The sequence below is a fragment of the Saccopteryx bilineata genome, chromosome 3 (genome assembly GCF_036850765.1).
Source record: "Saccopteryx bilineata isolate mSacBil1 chromosome 3, mSacBil1_pri_phased_curated, whole genome shotgun sequence".
Classification (NCBI taxonomy): Eukaryota; Metazoa; Chordata; class Mammalia; order Chiroptera; family Emballonuridae; genus Saccopteryx; species Saccopteryx bilineata.
The window spans coordinates 190,025,474-190,047,861 of NC_089492.1; the positions used below are offsets into that span (position 1 = coordinate 190,025,474).

The following is a 22,388-nucleotide window of genomic DNA, read 5'->3' on the forward strand; positions in this document are numbered from 1 at the left end:
CATGTTATGCCTATAGTCAACAATACTGTATTGTACTCTTAAAAATATGTTTAAAGGGTAGAGCTTATGTTAAGAGTTCTTACCACAATAAAATTAAATTAAAAAAAGAGTATAGCTACATTAGACATTCTGATACATTGCTAGAAAAAAAAAGTACAAATTGATGAAATCCTTTTGTAAAGCAATTTGGCACATGTGTTAATAGTCTCAAGAATAACCATATGGAAACAGCAATACCAGCAAAGGGAAGCAGGAGAGCAGCCAAACAAGCTCCCCCGCGGCACGCAGAGCAGAGTTACATAGAAGGAGGGAGTTTTGGGTCTACAGTAGTGAGTCATAGGGTCCGAGCTGCAACGCCCCCACCCATGCGGCTGAGGGCACGCCGGAGGGCCAGCGGCAGCAGGAGACAAAAGCGCGGTTCTGCTGGCAGGGGCGGAAGCCAGCTGGCCACCACTGGGCTCAGATGTGAGCTCAATCTTGCCCGGCTGGGGAAAAGGGGGTGTGCAAAAGCGGTCAAGCTCAGCTGCCGGCAGCCTGTAATCCAGCCTGCGGGGAGGGGGGGGGCGGGAACCCCAAAAAGGGTGGAGACCAGCCCCTGAGCAAGGGCAGAGGAGCACAACCTTGCCCTACCCTTGCAACCCAGGCTTGCGGTCTGACTTGGTAGCCAGCTCCTCCCACGGGGGTGGAGCCAAAAGGCCAGTAGAGGCGGAGTTCTGCTACTGAGCTGAGCTTGGGAGCTTGAGAACGCAGTCCTGCCCGGTGGTAGAGCCAAGGCTAGCAGCCGTTCCTGGAGTGGGCTCCTCCTGCAAGGACAGGGAGAAAGCCCGGAAACAGGTGGAGACCCGCAGCTGAGCAAAGGTGCTCACCAGTGCCCTCAGCACTGAGCATAACATCACACACAGGGGCGGGGCAAAGGCCAAGGCCACCAATGCTTGTGCACCCAAGCACGTGATCACAGCCACTCCCATGAAGAGAAAATGCGGAGACAGAGAAATACAACACAAATAAACCAAGAGAAATCCCCAGAAAAGGACCTAAGTGAATCAGATATATCCAAATTACCAGATGCAGAGTTTAAAATAACGATTGTTAGGATGCTCAAAGATATCAGAACAACCATAGATGGCCATTATGAAAACCTAAATAAAGATATAACAAATATAAAAAAGGACATTGAAATAATACAAAGGAATCAGTCAGAAATGACAAATACAATATCTGAAATAAAAAATACAATGGAAGGAATTAAAAGCAGGATGGATGAAGCAGAGAATCGAATCAGTGAGTTAGAGAACACAATAAATAAAGGCACGGAAGCAAAGTAGAAAAAAGAAAAGAGACTCAAAAAGTCTGAGGAAACTCTAAGAGAGCTCTGTGACAACATGAAGAGAAATAACATCGCATCATAGGGGTTCCTGAAGAAGAAGAGAAAGAACAAGGGATAGAGACTTTGTTCAAACATATTATAGCGGAAAACTTCCCCCAATTAAGGCAGGAAAACATTACACATGTTCAGGAAGCACAGAGAACTCCATGAAGGAGAAACCCAAAGAAACCAACACCAAGACACATCATAATTAAAATACCAAAGCTAAATGATAAAGAGAAAATATTAAAAGCTGCTAGAGAAAAAAAGACTATCACCTACAAAGAAGCCCCCATAAGGATGACTTCCGACTTCTCAACAGAAACACTTGAGGCCAGAAGGGAATGGCAAGAAATATTCAAAGTAATGCAGAACAACAACCTACAATCAAGACTACTTTATCCAGCAAGGCTATCATTTAAAATTGAAGGAGAAATAAAAAGCTTTACAGACAAAAAAAACCTCAAGGAATTCACTGCAACCAAACCAAGGCTGCAAGAAATGCTAAGGGACCTGTTGTAAACAGATCAAAGGAAAAAAAGAATATAGCAAAAGAGGAATATAGTTTCAAAGAAAAAAATGGCAATAAACAATTACATATCAGTAATAACCTTTAAATGTTAATGGATTAAATGATCCGATCAAGAGACATAGGGTAGCTGCGTGGATAAGAAAACAGGACCCATACATATGCTCTCTACAAGAGACACAACTTAAATCAAAAGATGCACACAGACTGAAGATAAAAAGATGGAAAAAAATATTTCACGCAAATGGAAATGAAAAAAAGCTGGGGTAGCAATGCTTATATCAGACAAAATGGACTTTAAAACAAAGACCATAGTTAGAGATAAAGAAGGTCACTACATAATGATAAAGGGAGCAATCCAAAAGGAAGATATAACCGTTATAAATATCTATGCACCTAATATAGGAGCACCTAAATATATAAAGCAGACTTTGATGGACTTAAAGGGCGAGATCAACAGCAATACTATAATAGTAGGGGATTTCAATATCCCATTAACATCATTAAATAGATCCTCAAGAAAGAAAATCAACAAAGAAACAGCAGACTTAAAGGACATATTAGATCAACTGGATTTAATAGATATCTTCAGAACCTTTCACCCTAAAACAGCAGAATATACATTCTTTTCAAGCACTCATTCTCTAGAATAGACCACATGTTAGAGCACAAAAGCGGTCTCAACAAATTTAAGAAGATTGAAATCATATTGAGCACTTTCTCTGATCACAATGGCATTAAACTAGAAATCAACCACAATAGAAAAATTGAAAAACATTCAAACACTTGGAAACTAAATAGCACGTTATTAAATAACGAATGGGTTAACATTGAGATCAAAGAAGAAATTTAAAAATTCCTAGAAACAAACGATAATGAGCATACATCAACTCAAAATTTATGGGACACAGCAAAAGCAGTCCTGAGAGGGAAGTTTATCGCATTACAGGCATACCTCAAGAAGCTAGAAAAAGCTCAAATAAACAACTTAACCCTGTATCTAATAGAACTAGAAAAAGAACAGCAAGTAAAGCCCATAGCTAGTAGAAGGAAGGAAATAATAAAGACAGAGCAGAAATAAATGACACAGAGGCTAAAGAAACAATACGGAGGATCAATGAAACCAGGAGCTGGTTCTTTGAAAAGGTAAACAAGATCGATGAACCTTTAACCAGACTCACCAAGAAAAAAAGAGAGAGGACTCAAATAAATAAAATTAGAAACAAGAGTGGAGAAATAACAACGGACACAACAGAAATACAAAATATTGTAAGAAAATACTATGAAGAACTGTATGCCAAAAAACTAGACAACCTAGATGAAATGGACAAATTCCTTGAATCATATAATCTTCTAAAAATCAATCTGGAAGAATCAGAAAACCTAAACAGACCAATTACAACAAATGAGATTGAAACAGCTATCAAAAAACTCCCCAAAAAGAAAAGTCCTGGGCCTATGGCTTCACAAGTGAATTCTACCAAATATTCAAAGAAGAACTAACTCCTATCCTTCTCAAGCTATTTCAAAAAATTCAAGAGGAAGGAAGACTTTCAAACTCCTTTTATGAGGCGAGCATAATTCTGATTCCAAAACCAGGCAAAGACAACACAAAAAAATAAAGGTATAGGCCAATATCCCTGATGAACTTGGATGCAAAAATCCTCAACAAAATATTAGCAAACTGGATCCAGCAATATATGAAAAAAATCATACACCATGATCAAGTGGGATTTATTCTTGAGAGGCAAGGCTCGTACAATATTTGCAAATCAATCAATGTGATTCATCACATAAACAAAAGAAAGGAGAAAAATCACACGATAATTTCAATAGATGCAGAAAAAGCATTTGATAAAATCCAGCACCCATTCATGATCAAAACTCTCAGCAAAGTGGGAATACAGGGAACATACCTCAACATGATAGAGGCCATCTATGACAAACCCACAGCCAACATCATACTTAATGGGCAAAAATTAAAAGCAATCCCCTTAAGATCAGGAACAAGTCAGGGGTGCCCCCTTTCACCACTCTTATTCAACATAGTTCTGGAAGACCTAGCCACAGCAATTAGACCAGAAAAAGAAATAAAAGGCATCCGAATTGGAAAAGAAGAAGTAAAACTATCATTATTTGCAGATGATATGATATTGTATATAGAAAACCCTAAAGTCTCAGTGAAAAAAACTACTAGACCTGATAAATGAATTCAGCAAGGTGGCAGGATATAAAATCAATACTCAGAAATCAGAGGCATTTTTATACACTAATAGTGAACTGTCAGAAAGAGAAATCAAGGAATCAATTCACTTTACCATTGCAACCAAAAAAATAAAGTACCTAGGAATAAATCTAACCAAGGAGATTAAAGACTTGTACTCAGAAAATTATAAAACATTGATAAAAGAAATCAGGGAAGATACGAATAAGTGGAGGCATATACCGTGCTCATGGTTAGGAAGAATACACATCATTAAAATGTCTATATTACCCAAAGCAATTTATAAATTCAATGCAATACCGATTAAAATACCAATGACTTACTTCAAAGACTTAGAACACATATTCTAAAAATTTATATGGAACCAAAAGAGAACACGAATAGCCACAGCAATCTTGAAAAGGAAGAATAAAGCGGGAGATATCACACTTCCGGATATCAAGTTATATTATAAGGCCATTGTACTCAAAACAACATGGTACTGGCATAAGAACAGGCACATAGACCAATGGAACAGAACAGAGAACCCAGAAATAAACCCACAGCTATATGGGCAACTGATATTTGAAAAAGGAGGTAAGGAAATACAATGGAGTAAAGACAGCCTCTTCCACAAATGGTGTTGGGAAAATTGGACAGCTATCTGCAAAAAAATGAAACTAGACCACCAACTTACACCACTCACAAAAATAAACTCAAAATGGATAAAAGACTAAAATGTAAGCCGTGAAACCATAAGCATCTTAGAGGAAAATTTAGGCAGTAAGCTCTCTGACATCTCTCACAGCAATATATTTGCTGATTTGTCTCCACAGGCAAGTGAAATAAAAGACAGGATAAACAAATGGGACTTTATCAAACTAAAAAGCTTCTGCACAGCTAAAGACAATAAGAATAGAATAAAAAGACAAACTACACAATGGGAGAATATATTTGACATTGCATCTGATAAGGGGTTAATAACCAAAATTTTTAAAGAACTTGTAAAACTTAACACCAGGAAGACAAACAATCCAATCAAAAAATGGGCAAAAGAAATGAATAGACACTTCTCCAAAGAGGACACACAGATGGCCAATAAGCATATGAGAAAATGTTCAACATCACTAATGATTAGAGAAATGCAAATTAAAACCACAATGAGATATCACCTCACACCAGTCAGAATGGCGCTCATCAATAAAACAACACAGAATAAGTGCTGGCGAGGATGTGGAGAAAAGGGAACCCTCCTGCACTGCTGGTGGGAATGCAGACTGGTGTGGCCACTGTGGAAAACAGTATGGAGATTCCTCAAAAAATTAAAAATCGAACTGCCTTTTGACCCAGCTATACCACTGTTAGGAATATACCCCAAGAACACCATAGCACTGTTTGAAAAGAAGAAATGCACCCCCATGTTTATGGCAACATTGTTCACAATAGCAAATATCTGGAAACAGCCCAAGTGTCCATCAGAGGACGAGTGGATTAAAAAGCTTTGGTATATATATACTATGGAATACTACTCAGCCATAAGAAATGATGACATAGGATCTTTTACAACAACATGGATGGGCCTTGATAACATTATACTGAGCAAAAGAAGTAAATCAGAAAAAACTAAGAACTATATGATTCCATACATAGGTGGGACATAAAGATGAGACTCAGAGACATGGACAACAGTGTTGGGGGTACAGGGTGGGGGGAGGAGTGGGAGAGGGTTGGGGGAGGGGAGGGGCACAAAGAGCATGGCTTTTCAGCATTTGCCATATTCCCCCTTTAATCTATAGACAGACAGCAAATATTTACTTATGGTGTTTCCACTATAAAGACTGCTGTCTTAGGGACAAATGCTGATGAACTATTTCAGCAGTTCCTCCTTCTTCAAAGACTTATATGTCAACATAGAGCTCCATGTTTTATAGGACATACTCAAGCTCACTCCATGCTCCCTGGAGCTTTAACACAAGGGAATGCCCCTTCTTTTTTCTTTTCTTTTTTTGTATTTTTTCTTTTATTTATTTATTTTTTGTATTTTTCTGAGGATGGAAATGGGGAGGCAGTCAGGCAGACTCCCGCATGCGCCTGACCGGGATCCACCTGGCATTCCTACCAGGGGGGGGATGCTATGCCCATCTGGGGTGTAGCTCTGTTACAACCAGAGCCATTCTAGCAACTGGGGCAGAGGCCATGGGGCCATCCTTAGTGCCCGGGGTGGCTTTGCTCCGGTGGAGCCTTGGCTGCGGGAAGGGAAGTGAGAGACGGAGAGGAGGGAGGGGAGGGAGAGGGGGAGGGGTGGATGGGCGCTTCTCCTATGTGCTCTGGTCAAGAATCGAACCCGGGAGTCCTGCACACCAAGCAAATGACTCCTACGTGTCGACTACATCATGCTTTTTACTTAAAAAAAAAATTTACATTTTTTTTGAAGGCTGATGAACAGGAGACACCAAATCTTTTTCGCCTGCAAACTACTACCTTCTTTATTAGATCCAGCTGATAACACTGTTTTGTCTTTTTCCAAATAGCTCCAGATATATGGAAAAGATTTATATAGGCAGATGGGGATCCTCAAACCCCTCAGCGAGATCTTCTGAGCATGGCTTTTAAGATACCTAGAGGCAGAAAAAGCCCAATAGAGACCAGGGGAACTACCAGCTTTTAGGATACACCCTTAAAGGCTCCAACGCCCCAAAGGGGTCTCCTAGGATGCCATCTGGGTCCTGCTTCAATAGTGGAAAGGAAGGTCATTGAGCTAAAGCCTGCTAGGTTTACATGCCTCTGCTGTGAGGAAACAGGGACACTGGAAGGTAGGTTTCCCCCTCGCTCCTCTAAGGGAGGGTTCAGTCTCTTCCAGCCCTGCTCCAGCCACCTATGACCTAACCTTGCCCAGAAAGCTGGGGTTTGCCACTGAAGGCTGAAGGTGCCCAGGGCCATTGGCCCCATCTATGACACTGTGGACAAGCCTAGGGTATTTCTTCCAAGAAGCAGGTAAACTGATCTCATTTGCACAAGGGCCACTTAACTATGTTTTGCCTGAATAGTCAGGTCCTTTATTTTTCCCTCAAAGATCTCTGTTGTGGGTGTTGATAGTCCTATTTTCTGCTGCTTTGCTTAGTATATAGTGTTTCCTTTATCCCTCCTACCTCAATGCCCCACTCATATTTCAGGCTGGGACCTACTCCTAATGTAGAGCTCTCCTTCCTCCTTTTGCCAACTTGTATTATGTATTTACCTTTGCCACCCAGCTTGGTGTATCCCAAGGTTCTCTTTACCATGCCACAGTCGCAGAGCTCCAGGGAAAAGCAACCTGGTCTCAACTCTCCAGGCAGAGAACAGAAGCTCCATATCCACGCATGCTGCAAATGGCTTTTCCAGTCTACCTGAATCATTACCAGCTAGAAGCAGCGGTCATTGGGACTTGGACATGAGCTGCAAAGTATAGAATGGTGACAACAATTCCAGCGCCATGCGGACTTTTCCTGTGTGTACTTTTCCTGGACTCCTGCTCCCTGTGACAGCTCCTAACAGACTGAACTGTGGTTGGGTTGCATTTCTCAGGGATTTGGCATGGTGATGGGGCCAACTTGGACTTGGTGAACATGTTAAGGACACTACTCTTTTATGGATTCTTAATTTCTTTTTTTTTATTTTATTTTATTTTTTTATTCATTTTAGAGAGGAGAGGGAGAGACAGAGAGAGAGGAGAGACAGAGAGAGAGAAGGGGGGAGGAGCTGGAAGCATCAACTCCCATATGTGCCTTGACCAGGCAAGCCCAGGGTTTTGAACCGGCGACCTCAGCATTTCCAGGTTGACACTTTATCCACTGCGCCACCACAGGTCAGGCGTCTTTTATGGATTCTTGCTTAAAGGCTTTTAATCACTGTAAAAAAAAATAGAAGACTGGATAAAGAAGATGGGGCACATATACACCATGGTATACTATTTAGCTAGAAGAAATGATGACACCAGATCACTTACAGCAGAATGGTGGAATCTTGATAACATTATGCAGAGTGAAATAAGCGAATCAGAAAAAAACAAGAACTGCAGGATTCCATACATTGGTGGGACATAAAAGCGAGACTAAGAGACATGGACAGGAGTGTGGTGGTTATGGGGGGTGGGGGGAGGGAACGAGGGAGAGGGGGAAGTGGAGGGGGAGGGGTACAAAAAAAAACTGGATAGAGGGTGACGGAGGACGATCTCTCTTTTGGTGATGGGTATGCAGCAGAACTGAAGGACAAGATAACCTGGAAACATTTTCTTTGAATATATGTACCCTGATTTATTGATGTCACCCCATTAAAATAAAAATTTATTTATAAAAAAAAAAGAATAACCATATGTATTTGACCTGATAATTACACTTTGGAGAATCTCCTTTTTAAAAAAGATCTCAGTTATATAAAATCTCTATCTACAAAATGTCTATGAATGCATTGTTTATAATAACAAAGATAATAAATTTAAACAAATAGTGATTACTTAAGTAAATAATGTTATAACTGTATAATGAAGTAGTATGTCCCATTAAAATAATGTGAATGCTTTCTAATAAATGAAGATTTGTGGGATGCACACACAGTGTGGTGAACAGAGGTGTTCTGGAGGTGGGAACCCAAGACTTGTATGATTATGTTAACTAATACATTAAACTTAAAAATAAATTTAAACAATTACTTTTAAAGAAAAATTGTTTATGTCATAATTTAAGTGAAAACTGAGACATAGGTGGTATATACAGCTAGTGCTCAACTTATAACCACGATTGGTTCCAACAGACCGGTCATAACACGATTTGGTTGTAAGTTGAATAGGCTATATGTACAGTACTGTGAAATGATGTTATAAAAATCTTTAAGTCATATTTTATCATAATTTTCTTTCATTATTATTATATATCATAATTTTCTTTGTTCATTTTATGCCATTTGTATCATCTCTACATCATTTTGTTTCTTATTTTTACATTCGTCAGGTTTAAGTAAAACACTGCATTACCAGTACAACTGGTTTAATATTTGCAAAGACAATTTCCTCTTGGTAGACATCTTGGGAAGCGTAAGATAAAAAATATCCAAGACACAAAACACAAATTGCTGTACCAAGTCTGGGATAACAGTCGAAATGGTGCACGCAGAGATGGTAGTGCTGCTGGAAGCTGGTCCACACTGTCATTCGCCCAGCTGGGCAACGCTTGCGCTGCCAGACGCGGATCAGTCATGGCTAGCAATTGTGGTCATAAAGTCGAATGGTCATAAGTTGCATAGGTCGTAAGTCAATCAATATTTGTATACTACGTTCTTAAACAACAAAAAAGAGAAAAATTACATCAAAGTTTTTATAGCAGCCCTTGTAGAAGAACTGTGTATTATTTTTCTTTCTCCTTTGATGTACCTTTTCAGATTTTACAACTTCTATAATAAGCACAAATTATTTTGTAATTGGATAATATGAACATCCAAAATGCCAAGTGGTATCAATAATAACACCAGCATTATTCCCATGGAAAGACTGAGTTGGAAAAAAGGATAGTAAATATCAGTACTGGCCTTTCAGTTACAGATCTAAAATTCCACTATATGCTGTCTCCTGGAAGCTCGAACATTTATTCAATTCTGAAACAGTAGATTTGTCTTGTTTTCTAATCTGCTGAATTCCAGGTTTGATGTCGGTATATACTACGCTTACACAAACGTCTGTTAAAGGAGTGAATTGACATCTGAGCTAAATGAACATTTGGCATAAACAAATGGAGAAGTTGGTATATAGGGAAATTAAGTAAATGGTTTAAACAAACAAACAAAAAAAATGTCTTTCCAAAGCAACAGTTTGAAGCCCCTTTCTTCTTCTGTTTCCTAGAAAAAAGTGTCATTGAGTCTCCTCTACAAGGTTGTGAACTAAGCTTTACCTTTTCAGCCACAGGTGATGGATTCCCAAGAGATAAAAAATCATTAAACTGAGGATCAAATCAACAGAAATTAGATTGACCTAAATTGATGTCCAAAGAAATACCTCTTCCTTCTGATGTATGCTGCAATGAGAACCTGGTTGATTTAAAGGACAAACTGCCCTTCAACTTACAGTATGAGAAAGTTTTTATGTATATATATCCAAACCTTTGCAATATAACCCTCCTAACCCCAACTCCCTTAAAGAAAATGACTTTTGCTCAGCGGTAGAGCATCGGCCTGGCGTGCGGGGGACCCGGGTTCGATTCCCAGCCAGGGCACATAGGAGAAGTGCCCATTTGCTTCTCCACCCTCCCCTCCTTCCTCTCTGTCTCTCTTCCCCTCCCGCAGCCAAGGCTCCATTGGAGCAAAGATGGCCCGGGCTCTGGGGATGGCTCCTTGGCCTCTGCCCCAGGCGCTAGAGTGGCTCTGGTCGCGGCAAAGCGACGCCCCAGAGGGGCAGAGCATCGCCCTCTGGTGGGCAGAGCGTCGCCCCTGGTGGGCGTTCCGGGTGGATCCCAGTCAGGCACATGCGGGAGTCTGTCTGACTGTCTCACCCCGTTTCCAGCTTCAGAAACATACACACACAAAAAAGACTTTTAATTGTGTTTATGGCCACATAACATCTGTTAGCAACCAGGATGGTTTGGTAGCTCTGATTTAGGACACAGAGCTCAAAATTGGAGACCTGTTAAGCTAGTCAGATTGCCTTCCCCATGGGTACACTGAAGTTACTGCTGAGTGTGAAACAAACATTCCTGTCTTTTAATCTCCAGGACTGGCAATGGAAAGGTGTGTGTCCTTTAGTTACATGCTTATTTACACCCACTCAATGACCCAGAGCACAGAGGCCTGCTTGGTCCACACAGCCAGGACAGTAGAGATGGAGCTCTACCCAGAGCCTGATGAGGCAGTAGGCTGCTGGTGACCAGGAACAGACTGGCAGAGCCCTAAGGCCCCCTGCTGTGGCTCAGGGTATTTTATCAGTGCTGCAGGGTGCAGTGAGAATAGACCTGGGCCAGCGTTCTCGACACAGTGTGGGGGTCCCACAGCAAAAAATGGGTTCATCCTGCCAAACAAAGGCTGATTAGAGCCATGCTTCACTGGCATGGCCATCAGAAAAGCTGATGTTCATTCACCCAACAACATATTTGAAGGGCCTTTATGTGCTAACCACTGAACCAGAGGTTAAAGACACTGTGCTCCCAGGTTACTGAGAGAGGAGAGATATAAACCAGCAATTACAGTATGCACATACTGAATGTGGGGAGGTACCTAGACCACATTGGAAGGAGATTGGAAAAAAGGATCTCAGAGGAGAAGGTTAAACTGTGTCCTAAAACCTCATGCTCCCTAGAGCCGAGACCAGGGAACCCCAAAGATAGAGAGGAGGAGTGAAGTGCCTATATGTGCATAGAATATGAAAGCAGCCACTTTTCTAGGATTGCTAAGGGTACAATCACTCTGCCCTTTGGGTCCTAGAACCACAGGACACACCAGCCACAGATCATAGGATTTATGCTACAGAATTTGATCATTGCCTTTGTGTCCACAGAGAGCTGTGACAAATGCCCACTATTCCAGACCCTCGGCAACATTTGCAGGAACTGCATCTCATTACTAGAAAAACAGTGCCGTGAAGACACATATGCTGTGGACACCTGGTGATTGGGAGTAAATTCTTTCTTGCTCACCAGACAGAAGGCCACCTGCATATGCCTCAGTCTGTGCTTCCCTATTGCCAGACAAAAAGAGTTCGGATTCTTACTTGGCTAAAGAGGATTCTGTCACTTAGCTAATCACTTGGGTTTTAGAAGGAGGAGAGATGATCTTCAGATTTTAGATATGATCTACATGTCCATTCAATTTGAAGAAAAGCACTTTGCCCTGGCCGGTTGGCTCAGCGGTAGAGCATCGGCCTAGCGTGCGGAGGACCCGGGTTCGATTCCCGGCCAGGGCACATAGGAGAAGCGCCCATTTGCTTCTCCACCCCTCCGCCGCACCTTCCTCTCTGTCTCTCTCTTCCCCTCCCGCAGCCAAGGCTCCATTGGAGCAAAGATGGCCCGGGCGCTGGGGATGGCTCTGTGGCCTCTGCCCCAGGCGCTAGAGTGGCTCTGGTCGCAACATGGCGACGCCCAGGATGGGCAGAGCATCGCCCCCTGGTGGGCAGAGCGTCGCCCCCTGGTGGGCATGCCGGGTGGATCCCGGTCGGGCGCATGCGGGAGTCTGTCTGACTGTCTCTCCCTGTTTCCAGCTTCAGAAAAATGCAAAAAAAAAAAAAAAAAAAAGAAAAGCACTTTATTCATCTTGTCAAACAAGCTGTGCCAGTTACATACATTTTATCATTGAATCACAGCAGGTTTACAGTGAGATTTTGGAGTTCATTGAAGAAACTACTAAATGAAATAATTTTTATTTACAAAAGTGAGTAAAAGCAACTATATGAGGGGCTTATAAATAGAGCATTCTATAAGAAGTGGTGAAGAAATTAATTCTTGAACAAAGGCTTTTTAAATATGCTATTTTATAAAAAAAAACAATGGTGACAGTGCACCTTGAAGTATTATAAAAAGCGTGCATTCTGAAAGTCTATGTTCCATTTGAAACCATAGGGACGATCTGCCTGTGAGCACTAGTAGATTAATGAATTAGGCCTAGAAAGGGATCCGGGTCTTCTGAAAGAGTTGAAGAAAGCCAAGAGGCTATCTGAAAATGTTTTTTATTCCCTCTCAAACTAACCTGGGAGCATCCCAGATTAATTTTAGAGCCCACTCCAAATTCATGGACTCAGAACCCCAAACTTAACTGAGACTCCATTTGTCACTAGTTAAAATATTTTTCTTAAAATTATTTTGTAGTTGAATCTATTGAGGAATGACACTAGTTAACGTTATTATATAGTTTTTAGGTGCCCAATTCCATAACAGATCTCTGTACACTGTATTGAGTGTGTCAGGGGTGGGGATGAGCATGGGAGTTAGAGGGATAGAGCAATAAATGAACAACAGTGCAGTGATTGCCAGGAGGGAGTAGAGGGAAGGGGGTTTGAAGGAATAAATGGATGAGACTTGATTTGGGGGGTGAGCACACAATACAGTGTACAGAGATATATTGTAGAATTGGGCACCTGAAACCTGTACAGTTATATTAACTAGAGTCACCCTCATAAACTCAGTGGAAAGAAAGAAAGAAAGAAAGAAAGAAAGAAAGAAAGAAAGAAAGAAAGAAAGAAAGAAAGAGGAAGGAAGGAAGCTGTGGTACATTTACACAATGGAAAGGTAGTACATGGCCATTAAAACAAAAAGGAAATGTTACCTTTGCAACAGCATGGATGGACCTGGAGAGCATTATGCTAAGTGAAATAAGCCAGTCAGAGAAAGACAAGTACCATATGATTTTACTCAGATGTGTAATCTAATAAAAAAACAACAACTAATAAACAACATAGGGCCTGACCAGGCAGTGGTGTAGTGGATAGAGCTTTGGACTGGTACACAGAGGGCCCAGATTTGAAACCCCGAGGTCACCAGCTTGAGTGCGGGCTCATCTAGCTTGAGCGTGGGGTTGCTGGCTGGACCCCAAGATTGCTGGCTTAAGCAAGAGGTCATTTGTTCTGCTGTAACCCCCTGGTCAAGGCACATATGAGAAAGCAATCAATGAACAACTAAGGTGACACAAGGAATAGTTGATGCTTCTCATCTCTCTCCCTTCCTGTTTGTCCCTATCTGTCCTGCTCTCTGACTCTCTGTCTCTGTCAAAAACAAAACAAAACAAACAAACAAAAAATAGGGACAGGCTCATACATAAAATTTTCTGTTTACAAAGTCTTGAATAATTATTCTCTAACAAAATATGGTACTTATAACATCTTTATGACTTTGGTCTCAATGAAGCAGAAACCCAAGATTATATTTCTCCTCAACCATAAAAAAGAATTTTCCTACCATCTGCAACAATGTGAATGAACTTGAAGTATACTGTGATAAATGAAATAATCTAGACAGAGAAGGACAAATGTCAAATATTTTAATTTATTTGTGGCAAAATAAACTAGCAAATAAAACAGAAACAAACTCCTACATACAGAGAAGAAATTGATGGTCTCAGATGGAAAGGGATTGAGGGAGGGTGAAAAGGGGAAGGGAGGAAGAAGTACAAGTTGGCAGTTATAAAAACAGTCCCAGGGATGTAAATTGCAGCAGTGGGAATATAGTCAATAAAATTGTAATGTATTGTGTCAGATGGGTACTGGACTTATTGGGGTAGTCACTTCACAAGGTATATAAATGTCTATGTGTAACACCTGAAACAATATAATATTGTATGTCAAGAGTAATTTGAAAACAAATTATAAAAATAAATTAATTAAAATGTTTAAAAAGAAAGAACTGGGGGCAAAAATTAACTGGGAAAGTAAAATTCATGTTTTATTAAATAGAATATTCAAATGTGATTCTTGAACTCTAAAGTGCTTATTATTTTCCCCTCCCTACCACAAGTCCTGCAAAGAGGACAGATGGAAAAGTCTCCTGAGTTTCAGGGGCATCCATTTTAAGAGTATTTGGAAGGCCCTGAAGTCCAAATCTGCTAACACACTTTATGCCATCTCACAAGGGAAGGTCTGAGCTCCCAGCAGCCAACAAACCACACAGCTCCTGGTCCGGTTGGTGAGTTATGTGCGACACTTGGTTGGAATATTTCCTGGGACTCCGTTGTAACCACTAGCTTCTCTGATAAAGAAGTCTGCTGTAGGGAAATCCCATCTTTGCACAGTGGAAAATAAAATAAAAGTTTTTATCTTTAATACATTTGTTTCTGTATGTTTTTAAATGTCAAAAGAAGAAAGCATCAATTATCCAGGGAAATGAACTGGAAGATACAGTTTCACAGCTTCCAGGAGGCCAAGCTATTCACAACAGACAAGTCCATTTCTTTTTCTCAAGCAGAGCAATTAGTGTCCTTCTCTTGGTGTCAGGTGCTCTCGCCATGTCTGTCACACTGGTTAGATTACCGAGAGAATGAGCAAAACAATGAACCCTTAGCACGGGGGCTCCCGACTCTGCTAGCACTCAGGTGTATGGGATAAACACTCCACTTTGGCATCAGAAAATTAATCTTTCAAACAAAATACTTTGTCATAACTCCACTCCTACAAATGACAGAGAAAAGAGGGTAAGGACAATGAGACCTATTTCCTCATGAATGTGCTAAAGAAAGATAATCAATTAGAAAATATATTCCTGGGGTCCCTGTTGCAGGTGCCCTCCAGGACGAGTGGCTAAGAAGAACAGTTTTGGGAATATGACAATATGGGCATGTCAGGAACTGGTTTTATTTGGTGTTTTTATGACCCTCTTTTCTGCCTGCGCTGACTGTGACGTGCAGCCACATCGGAGACAAGAAAATGGCAGGAGCCCAGGAAGTCACCTGACATAGCACTGGGGGCAAGTAGGAGGCATTCAGAGGGAATCACTTTAGGAAAGTATTTAAAGAAACCAGAACCCTCTTTCTAGTCTAAAATATTTTCTTTCTAATGTCCCAGAGTAGAGAACTCAAAGGTCTCCCGGGCCGGTGTCAGGGAACCTATACAAGTTGCTTGGCAAAGGAGTTTCAGAACCTCAAAGAATAAGGTGAGTTGTCTGTTCGAGAACTTCCCACAAGAATGCTGGCCACTGAAAGCTTGGACCACCCCCAGTTCACCGTAATCAAGAGAAGAGAAAGTACACTCCAACCTCAAGGGCAGTGAAACAGTGAAACAGTGAAACAGTGCTGGGAGTGATGGTGGCGTGGTTGTCCCTGCCAAGAGAAGCAGCAGTGGTCACAGCAAAATCAAACGCAGCAAGGGAAGAGGGGACGTGAGTGGGTCCTGCAGCGAGAGGGGAGATTCCAGCTGGGCTTGGTCTGGCTGGAGGCTGTTTAGTACAGTGTTGAAAAAAGGTTTGGCTCCAAATTTTTACAGTTGTTTTCCAGATATTGATGGCAGCTTAAAGGACACAAGAATCTAAACTGAAGTATTGCATGTTGCTTACTTTTGTAAGTAACTTGCAATTATGGGATCCAAAACAAAGAGTTACCCTTCTCTTTTATCAGATGGAAACAGCTAGACAAAGAAGAGTAAGCAGCTCCTGGCACCAAGGATAGGGCTGAAAAGGCAGTGAGGCAGGGGTTGTGAGAGGAAAGGATTAGGACTGCATGCTAATAAGTTAGACATTGTTAAAATAACAAAATTTAGAAGGCAATTAAAGAGTGAAAAGGCAATCCCCAGGCTGGGAGAAGATATGTTGCAATAGATACATCCAACAAAGGACTTGTAAACTAGAATAGATTTTTAAACTCTTACAAATCAGTAAGAAGAAGATTATCTGGTTAAAATGAATAGGCAAAAGACTTCACAAAACAAGGTATCTAAATGACCAGTAAGCATATGGAAAGTTATTCAATATTTTTACTCATGACAGAAATGCAAATTAAAACCATAATTGAAATACTAACAAATACTGCTTCATGTGTGTACACACGTATACACACACACACAACAAACACAAGCATGCAAATGACCAAGATTAAATGACCAAAACTGATAGCACCAAATGCTGGCAAGTATGTGGAATCATTGAGACTTCCATACTGCTTCTGTGAGTAGAAAATGGTGCAACTACATTGGACAACTGTTGGAAGTTTTATCTAAAGCCAAATATATGCACAGCTCTGACCGAGCAATTTAACTGATAGGTATAAACCCAACAGAAGTGCGTGTTTATGTCTACCAACAGACACACACTAGATTGTTCATAGCTATTTTTTTATTCATTATAGTCCCAAACTATAAATGAGCCACATGAGTGCCAATGGTAGAAAAAAATCAATTATAGTATGTACATGCAATGTACTACAGAGTGATGAAGAAAAAGACTGCAAAATGGACCAGAATGAACAAGATGTTGAATGAATGAAGTCAGACAAATAGCAGTACATCACCATGTGTGATTTGATTTATATAAAGTTAAAAAATAGTCAAAACTGGTTCGATTCCCGGCCAGGGCACACAGGAGAAGCGCCCATTTGCTTCTCCACCCCTCCGCCGCGCCTTCCTCTCTGTCTCTCTCTTCCCCTCCCGCAGCCAAGGCTCCATTGGAGCAAGGATGGCCCGGGCGCTGGGGATGGCTCTGTGGCCTCTGCCTCAGGCGCTAGAGTGGCTCTGGTCGCAACATGGTGACGCCCAGGATGGGCAGAGCATCACCCCCTGGTGGGCAGAGCATTGCCCCATGGTGGGCGTGCTGGGTGGATCCCGGTCGGGCGCATGCGGGAGTCTGTCTGTCTGACTGTTTCTCCTTGTTTCCAGCTTCAGAAAAATGCAAAAAAAAAAAAAAATTAAAAAAAAAATAGTCAAAACTAATCTATAGTAACTGAGATCAGAATGATGGTTACATTTTGGGGAGAGTTACTGGCAGAGAGGGCACACCAACAAGCTTTTGAAATGCTAACAATGTTCTATATTTTGATCAGATGATGGTTATGTTTCTATACATGTGTGAAAATTCATTGAGCTGCATACTTAAGATATATGTGTGGCCCTGGCCGGCTGGCTCAACGGTAGAGCATAGGCCTGGCATGTGGAGGTCCCGGGTTCAATTCCTGGCCAGGGCACACAAGAGAAGCACCCATCTGCTTCTCCACCCTTCCCGCTCTCCATCTCTCTCATCCTCTCCACAGCCAAGGCTCCATTGGAGCAAAGTTGGCAAAGTTGGCCTGGGCACTGAGGATGGCTCCATGGCCTCCACCTCAGGCACTGGAATAGTTCCAATTTTGGCAGAGACGTGTCCGGGAGGGGCCAATCATTGCTCCCTGGTGGGTATGCCAGGTGTATCCCAGTCAGGCGCACGCGGGAGTCTGTCTGTCTGACCCTCCCCCCTTCTCACTTTGGAAAAGTACAAAAAAAAAAAAAGAGAGAGAGAAAAGGTATATGTGCTTCTCTGTACGTAACTTGCACCCCAACCAGAAGGTCAGAAAGGAGTGTGATCCTGTGGTTTTCTGCTCCAAGAACTCTTCAGGACTCCAGCGTTGCATTGACCACGTTTATGTAGAAATGACGGTATGTGCCTTACTTATTATTTGTAAGATTCTCAAAGATGGGCACCATGTGTTATTCTCTGTTGCCCAGCACAGTGCTTGCTATAGAAAAGTTACTCAATAAATGTGTGTTAACCTATTCCAAAGCCATAGCAATCTACTGTTATTTAGACCCTCAATCATGCAGTATTATGTGTGTGACCACTGGTCAGGTGGCATATAACATCTTTAATTCATCTAAGAAAATAGCCGTTATGGCTGAGAGCCCACTTCTAAGATAATGTGCTACTAGGCATTAGGAAAATAAAGAATCTTTGTGAGGTTCAATGAGAGATTTTTCTTTTAAAAAATGATATTCAGGGAAATTTTTGCCAATTTCTTTCCAGAGAGAGGTCTTAGGTCATGACACAGACTGACAGGAACCTGAAGACTTTAAATTAAGACTGGCATGCTCTCCCCAATTGACATCAGTAAATGAATTCAGAATGAAGTGTCAGCTTTTACTTTTTCTAGTGAATAGTGCTATTTGGGGAAAATGTAAGAGAACAAGGGTGCTCTATCAGTTCAAAAGCTAAGTTTCTCACCTTTAAGCATGGACTGCATATAAAAATAAAAAATATATATGTATGTATATGCACACACATATTGTAAGAGAGAGAGAACAGAGACAGAGAGATAGGGACACACATACAGAGAGAGAGAGAGCATTACCAAATCCTATAGACAGCGGGTTAGGACTTTACCATAAGTATGACTCCCTTAAAAAACTATTCAGAGTCTAGATCCTATTATAATGTATCTGGGATGCAAAGCAAAACCAGCTAACCAAAAATAAGTAAGTAAGTAAATAAATGGACAACCACTTGCAGAGACAAGCGATGTATGTCACAGACAAGTATGACAAGTATGTGGCCATCCAGGAAAATTTAGTTTAGCTCCTCTGACTGGAATATAACACACAATTTTCCAGTTGTGCTTTGTCATCCATTTCTTCCTCAGGCAGACAAAGAGAATGTTCTTGAAAAGCAACTGTTAATGGATAGTGACAAGTGGTTTCTTGTGGTCTAAGAGGAAGCCATCAATTATTGTCTTTTAAATTCCAAAGGCAAAGGAAATTCAGTTATACACTATTGTCTTTATGGTTATTGAATAAAGAGAAGAAATCTTGAAATAAAGTAGGCTTTTTTTGAATAAAATTATAAATATTTTCTACACAAACACTACATTTCAGGGAATCTCTGAGCTTTGACTTGGCTCCCTTTACCCCTGTAGCCAATATACTATGGTGAAAATGCTAGAACTAGAGTCAAGTGTGAATTTTCCCAGTAGGTCAATAATGCTGGCCTCCTAGGAGTTCCTGGCTGGGTGTTCTGACTCCTTAACCTCTCCCTGCACTGAGATCTTCTGAAAATGCCTTCTGGTCTGTAGACTCTGATTTTATGCAGAAGAGACAGAACCCAGGATCTACAATGAGATTTTGGAGGAAAAAGATCTGGAATTTTACAAAGTGAAATTTAAAGATAGAAGTTTATCTTCTATGGCCTCAGCCTTCTAGAATCTTTTCTCTCTTCCTCCCACCACCACTCCATTCACCATCATCCTCCATGACATCAGGTGTAGCCTCCAATTTCTATTCACACCTGCCTCTGGATGATTTGATAGCCCAAAGAGATAAATGATTTGTAACAGCTTCAAATGTTGCCCCTTGGAGAGAATTTTCCTTTTGACAGAGGTAAGTCAAAGGACTAGTCTATCTTTAGAATTTAATGAGAGGGGAGCAGGGAGTGGGGCAGGGAGAGAAGATGAAGGCTTTAGGGAGAAAGTGAAAGGCTGAAGGGAAGCACAGAGGACAAAAGGGTGTAAACAGCACCTACGTTCAGTGACAGCCCACTCACATCTGGAGCAAACCATACCTCTTCATTCAGGGATCGCCTCAGGGAGACCAGTCTGTCTGCAGGAGTGCGTGTCCACATCATCACAGCTTTCATTGTCCACCTGAGACCTCCTTTTCTTCTTCGTGGTATTTATCACTGCCTGGGTACAATAGTTCTCCTTATCTGGGGAGTATTTACTCCAAGAACCCAGTGGATGCTTGAAACCAGAGGTAGTACAAAACTCTGTTTATACTATCTTTTTTCCTAATCATACATACCTATGATAAAGTTTAATTTATAAATTAGGCAGTGAGAGATTAATAGTAAGTAATAATAAGATAAAACAATTAGAACAATATACAGTTGACCCTTCACACGGGGATTAGGGGAACTGACTGCCCATGCAGTCAGTAACTTGTGTATAACTTTTGACTCTCCCAATGCTGAACTACTAATAGCCTACTATACTATATTGTTACAGTAAAGTAATCTACAGAAAAGAAAGCTTTAATAAAATCATAAGGGAGAGAAAATACATTTATGGTACTTATTTTTAACAATCTGGGCCTAAGTGAACCTATGCAGTTCAGACCTGTGCTATTCAAGGGTAAACTATACTAACATAAAAGCCATGTGAATGCAGTCTCTCTGTCTCTCACAGCCAGCCTGGGAGAGGAAAGGGCTACTAAGTGACTGCCAGGTGGGGAGTGTAGACAACGAAAAGAAACTGGACAAAGAGATGATTTATGACCTGGTTCAGGAAGGGCAGAGCAAGAAAGCAGGAGATTTCACCATGCTACTCAGAACAGTGCTCAATTAAAATCTTATAAATAAATTGTTATTTACAAAAATTTTCACCTGACCTGTGGTGGCAAAGTGGATAGAGTGTCGACCTGGCATGCTGAGATTGTGGATTTGAAACCCTAGGCTTGCCCGGTCAAGGCACATATGAGAAGCAAATACTACAAGTTGATGCTTCTGCTCCCCTGTGCCCCCTTTCTCTCCCTCTCCTCCCCCCCTCTCTCTCTCAAAAAAAAAATCAATTAAAAAAATCTTTAAATAATTAAATAAATTTTTGTTTAACTGGGACTGTGGAAGCTGATAATGCCTATAAGGGGGCCTACCATTTATCATATATTTATTTATTCCCTTGTTTATTATCTGTCTCCTTCACTGTCTGTGAAGAAGGGCCCTTATCTTGTTTACTGCTGACTCCCCAGTGGCTGGAAGACTACCTTGCACATAGTAGATGCTCAGTAAATACTATTCCAGATAATGAATGAATGACGGAGGAGGTGGAGGATGAAGTCAGACTTCTGCCAGCCTCTATACTGGTACCCAAGGTAGCCCCTACTGGTGGCTCAGAGCCCTAGCACCAGGATCAACAATGGACAAAGTTCACCTGCAACTGAGGTGGTTCTTTGGACTTGAGACTTAAATTACTAAAGCTGAGAGTGTCCAGGGAAGATCAGGACAAGTGGTCAGTCCACCTAGAGATTCCTAAAAGTCTTCTATAGCTCACGGGAAAGAAGAGTGAAATCAAGAGACTTTATTATTCTTTTCAGGTCACCTAGGCTGGTTTGTTCCCTGACTGAAGGTCCCTGTCCCTCTCAAGGTGGTCTCCTCTACCCAATGTCCTCATGGTTTTCAATAATCACTTCTGCTCTTTGTCGCCAGGGCCCTGGGGTAGCAGTACCTCTAATCCTGAAGATCAGTACCATCCTTTGCGGTTCCTCTACTCTCCCACACCATAGTGGTCCTTTTAAAAATAAACCCTTCTCCAGTTATCTAACGTTGAGGGAGCCGTTGTTTCCCCATTGGGATTCTGAAATGAGGGGGTAAAAATGTAGAGATAAGTATTCTGAGAAATCATTAACTTGCAAAGCTACCTGACCTTGCTAAGCCTCAGTTTCCCCGCCCATGAATCATGGCCACCTCCCAGGGTTGTTATAAAAAGTGATTAAGAAAATGTACTCAAGGCTGTTTGTTAGCATATCAAAAGCACTCAGCAAACTTTAGCCACTGCTATGGTTCTTACCCTTCCTTTAGCCTTTTTCTTAATAGGATGGCCAAGAGGAGGGAGCCAGCTTGCACTTGACCTGCGAGGGCTCTGGAATTTCAGCCCCCAAAGTGGCATGAGGTAATGGGCAGAAATACTCAAGAGTTAAAAATTCAAACTTGTACTAACTGTTATTTTTAAAATTTTGTTACTTTAGGGCTTTGAGTGAAGCCTTAATATTTTGTTTTGAGACTTGGTTCTTAAGTCTGATGTCTATTTTTGGGGAAGGGTAAGAGTGTGGGAAATGGTGGTTACTTGGCAGATTTGCAGGAAACCCGCCTACCTCTTACCGAAGCCAGGCTGATGAAATATATAAGAATCAGTAGGCC

At 41.3% G+C, this 22,388-nt stretch overlaps 1 pseudogene; it reads left to right on the forward strand.

Moving 5' to 3' along the window:
- The first annotated feature begins 221 nt into the window (after window positions 1–221).
- Window positions 222–22,388, forward strand: part of LOC136329955 (E3 ubiquitin-protein ligase RNF115-like) — a 76,287-nt pseudogene continuing 54,120 nt past the window's right edge.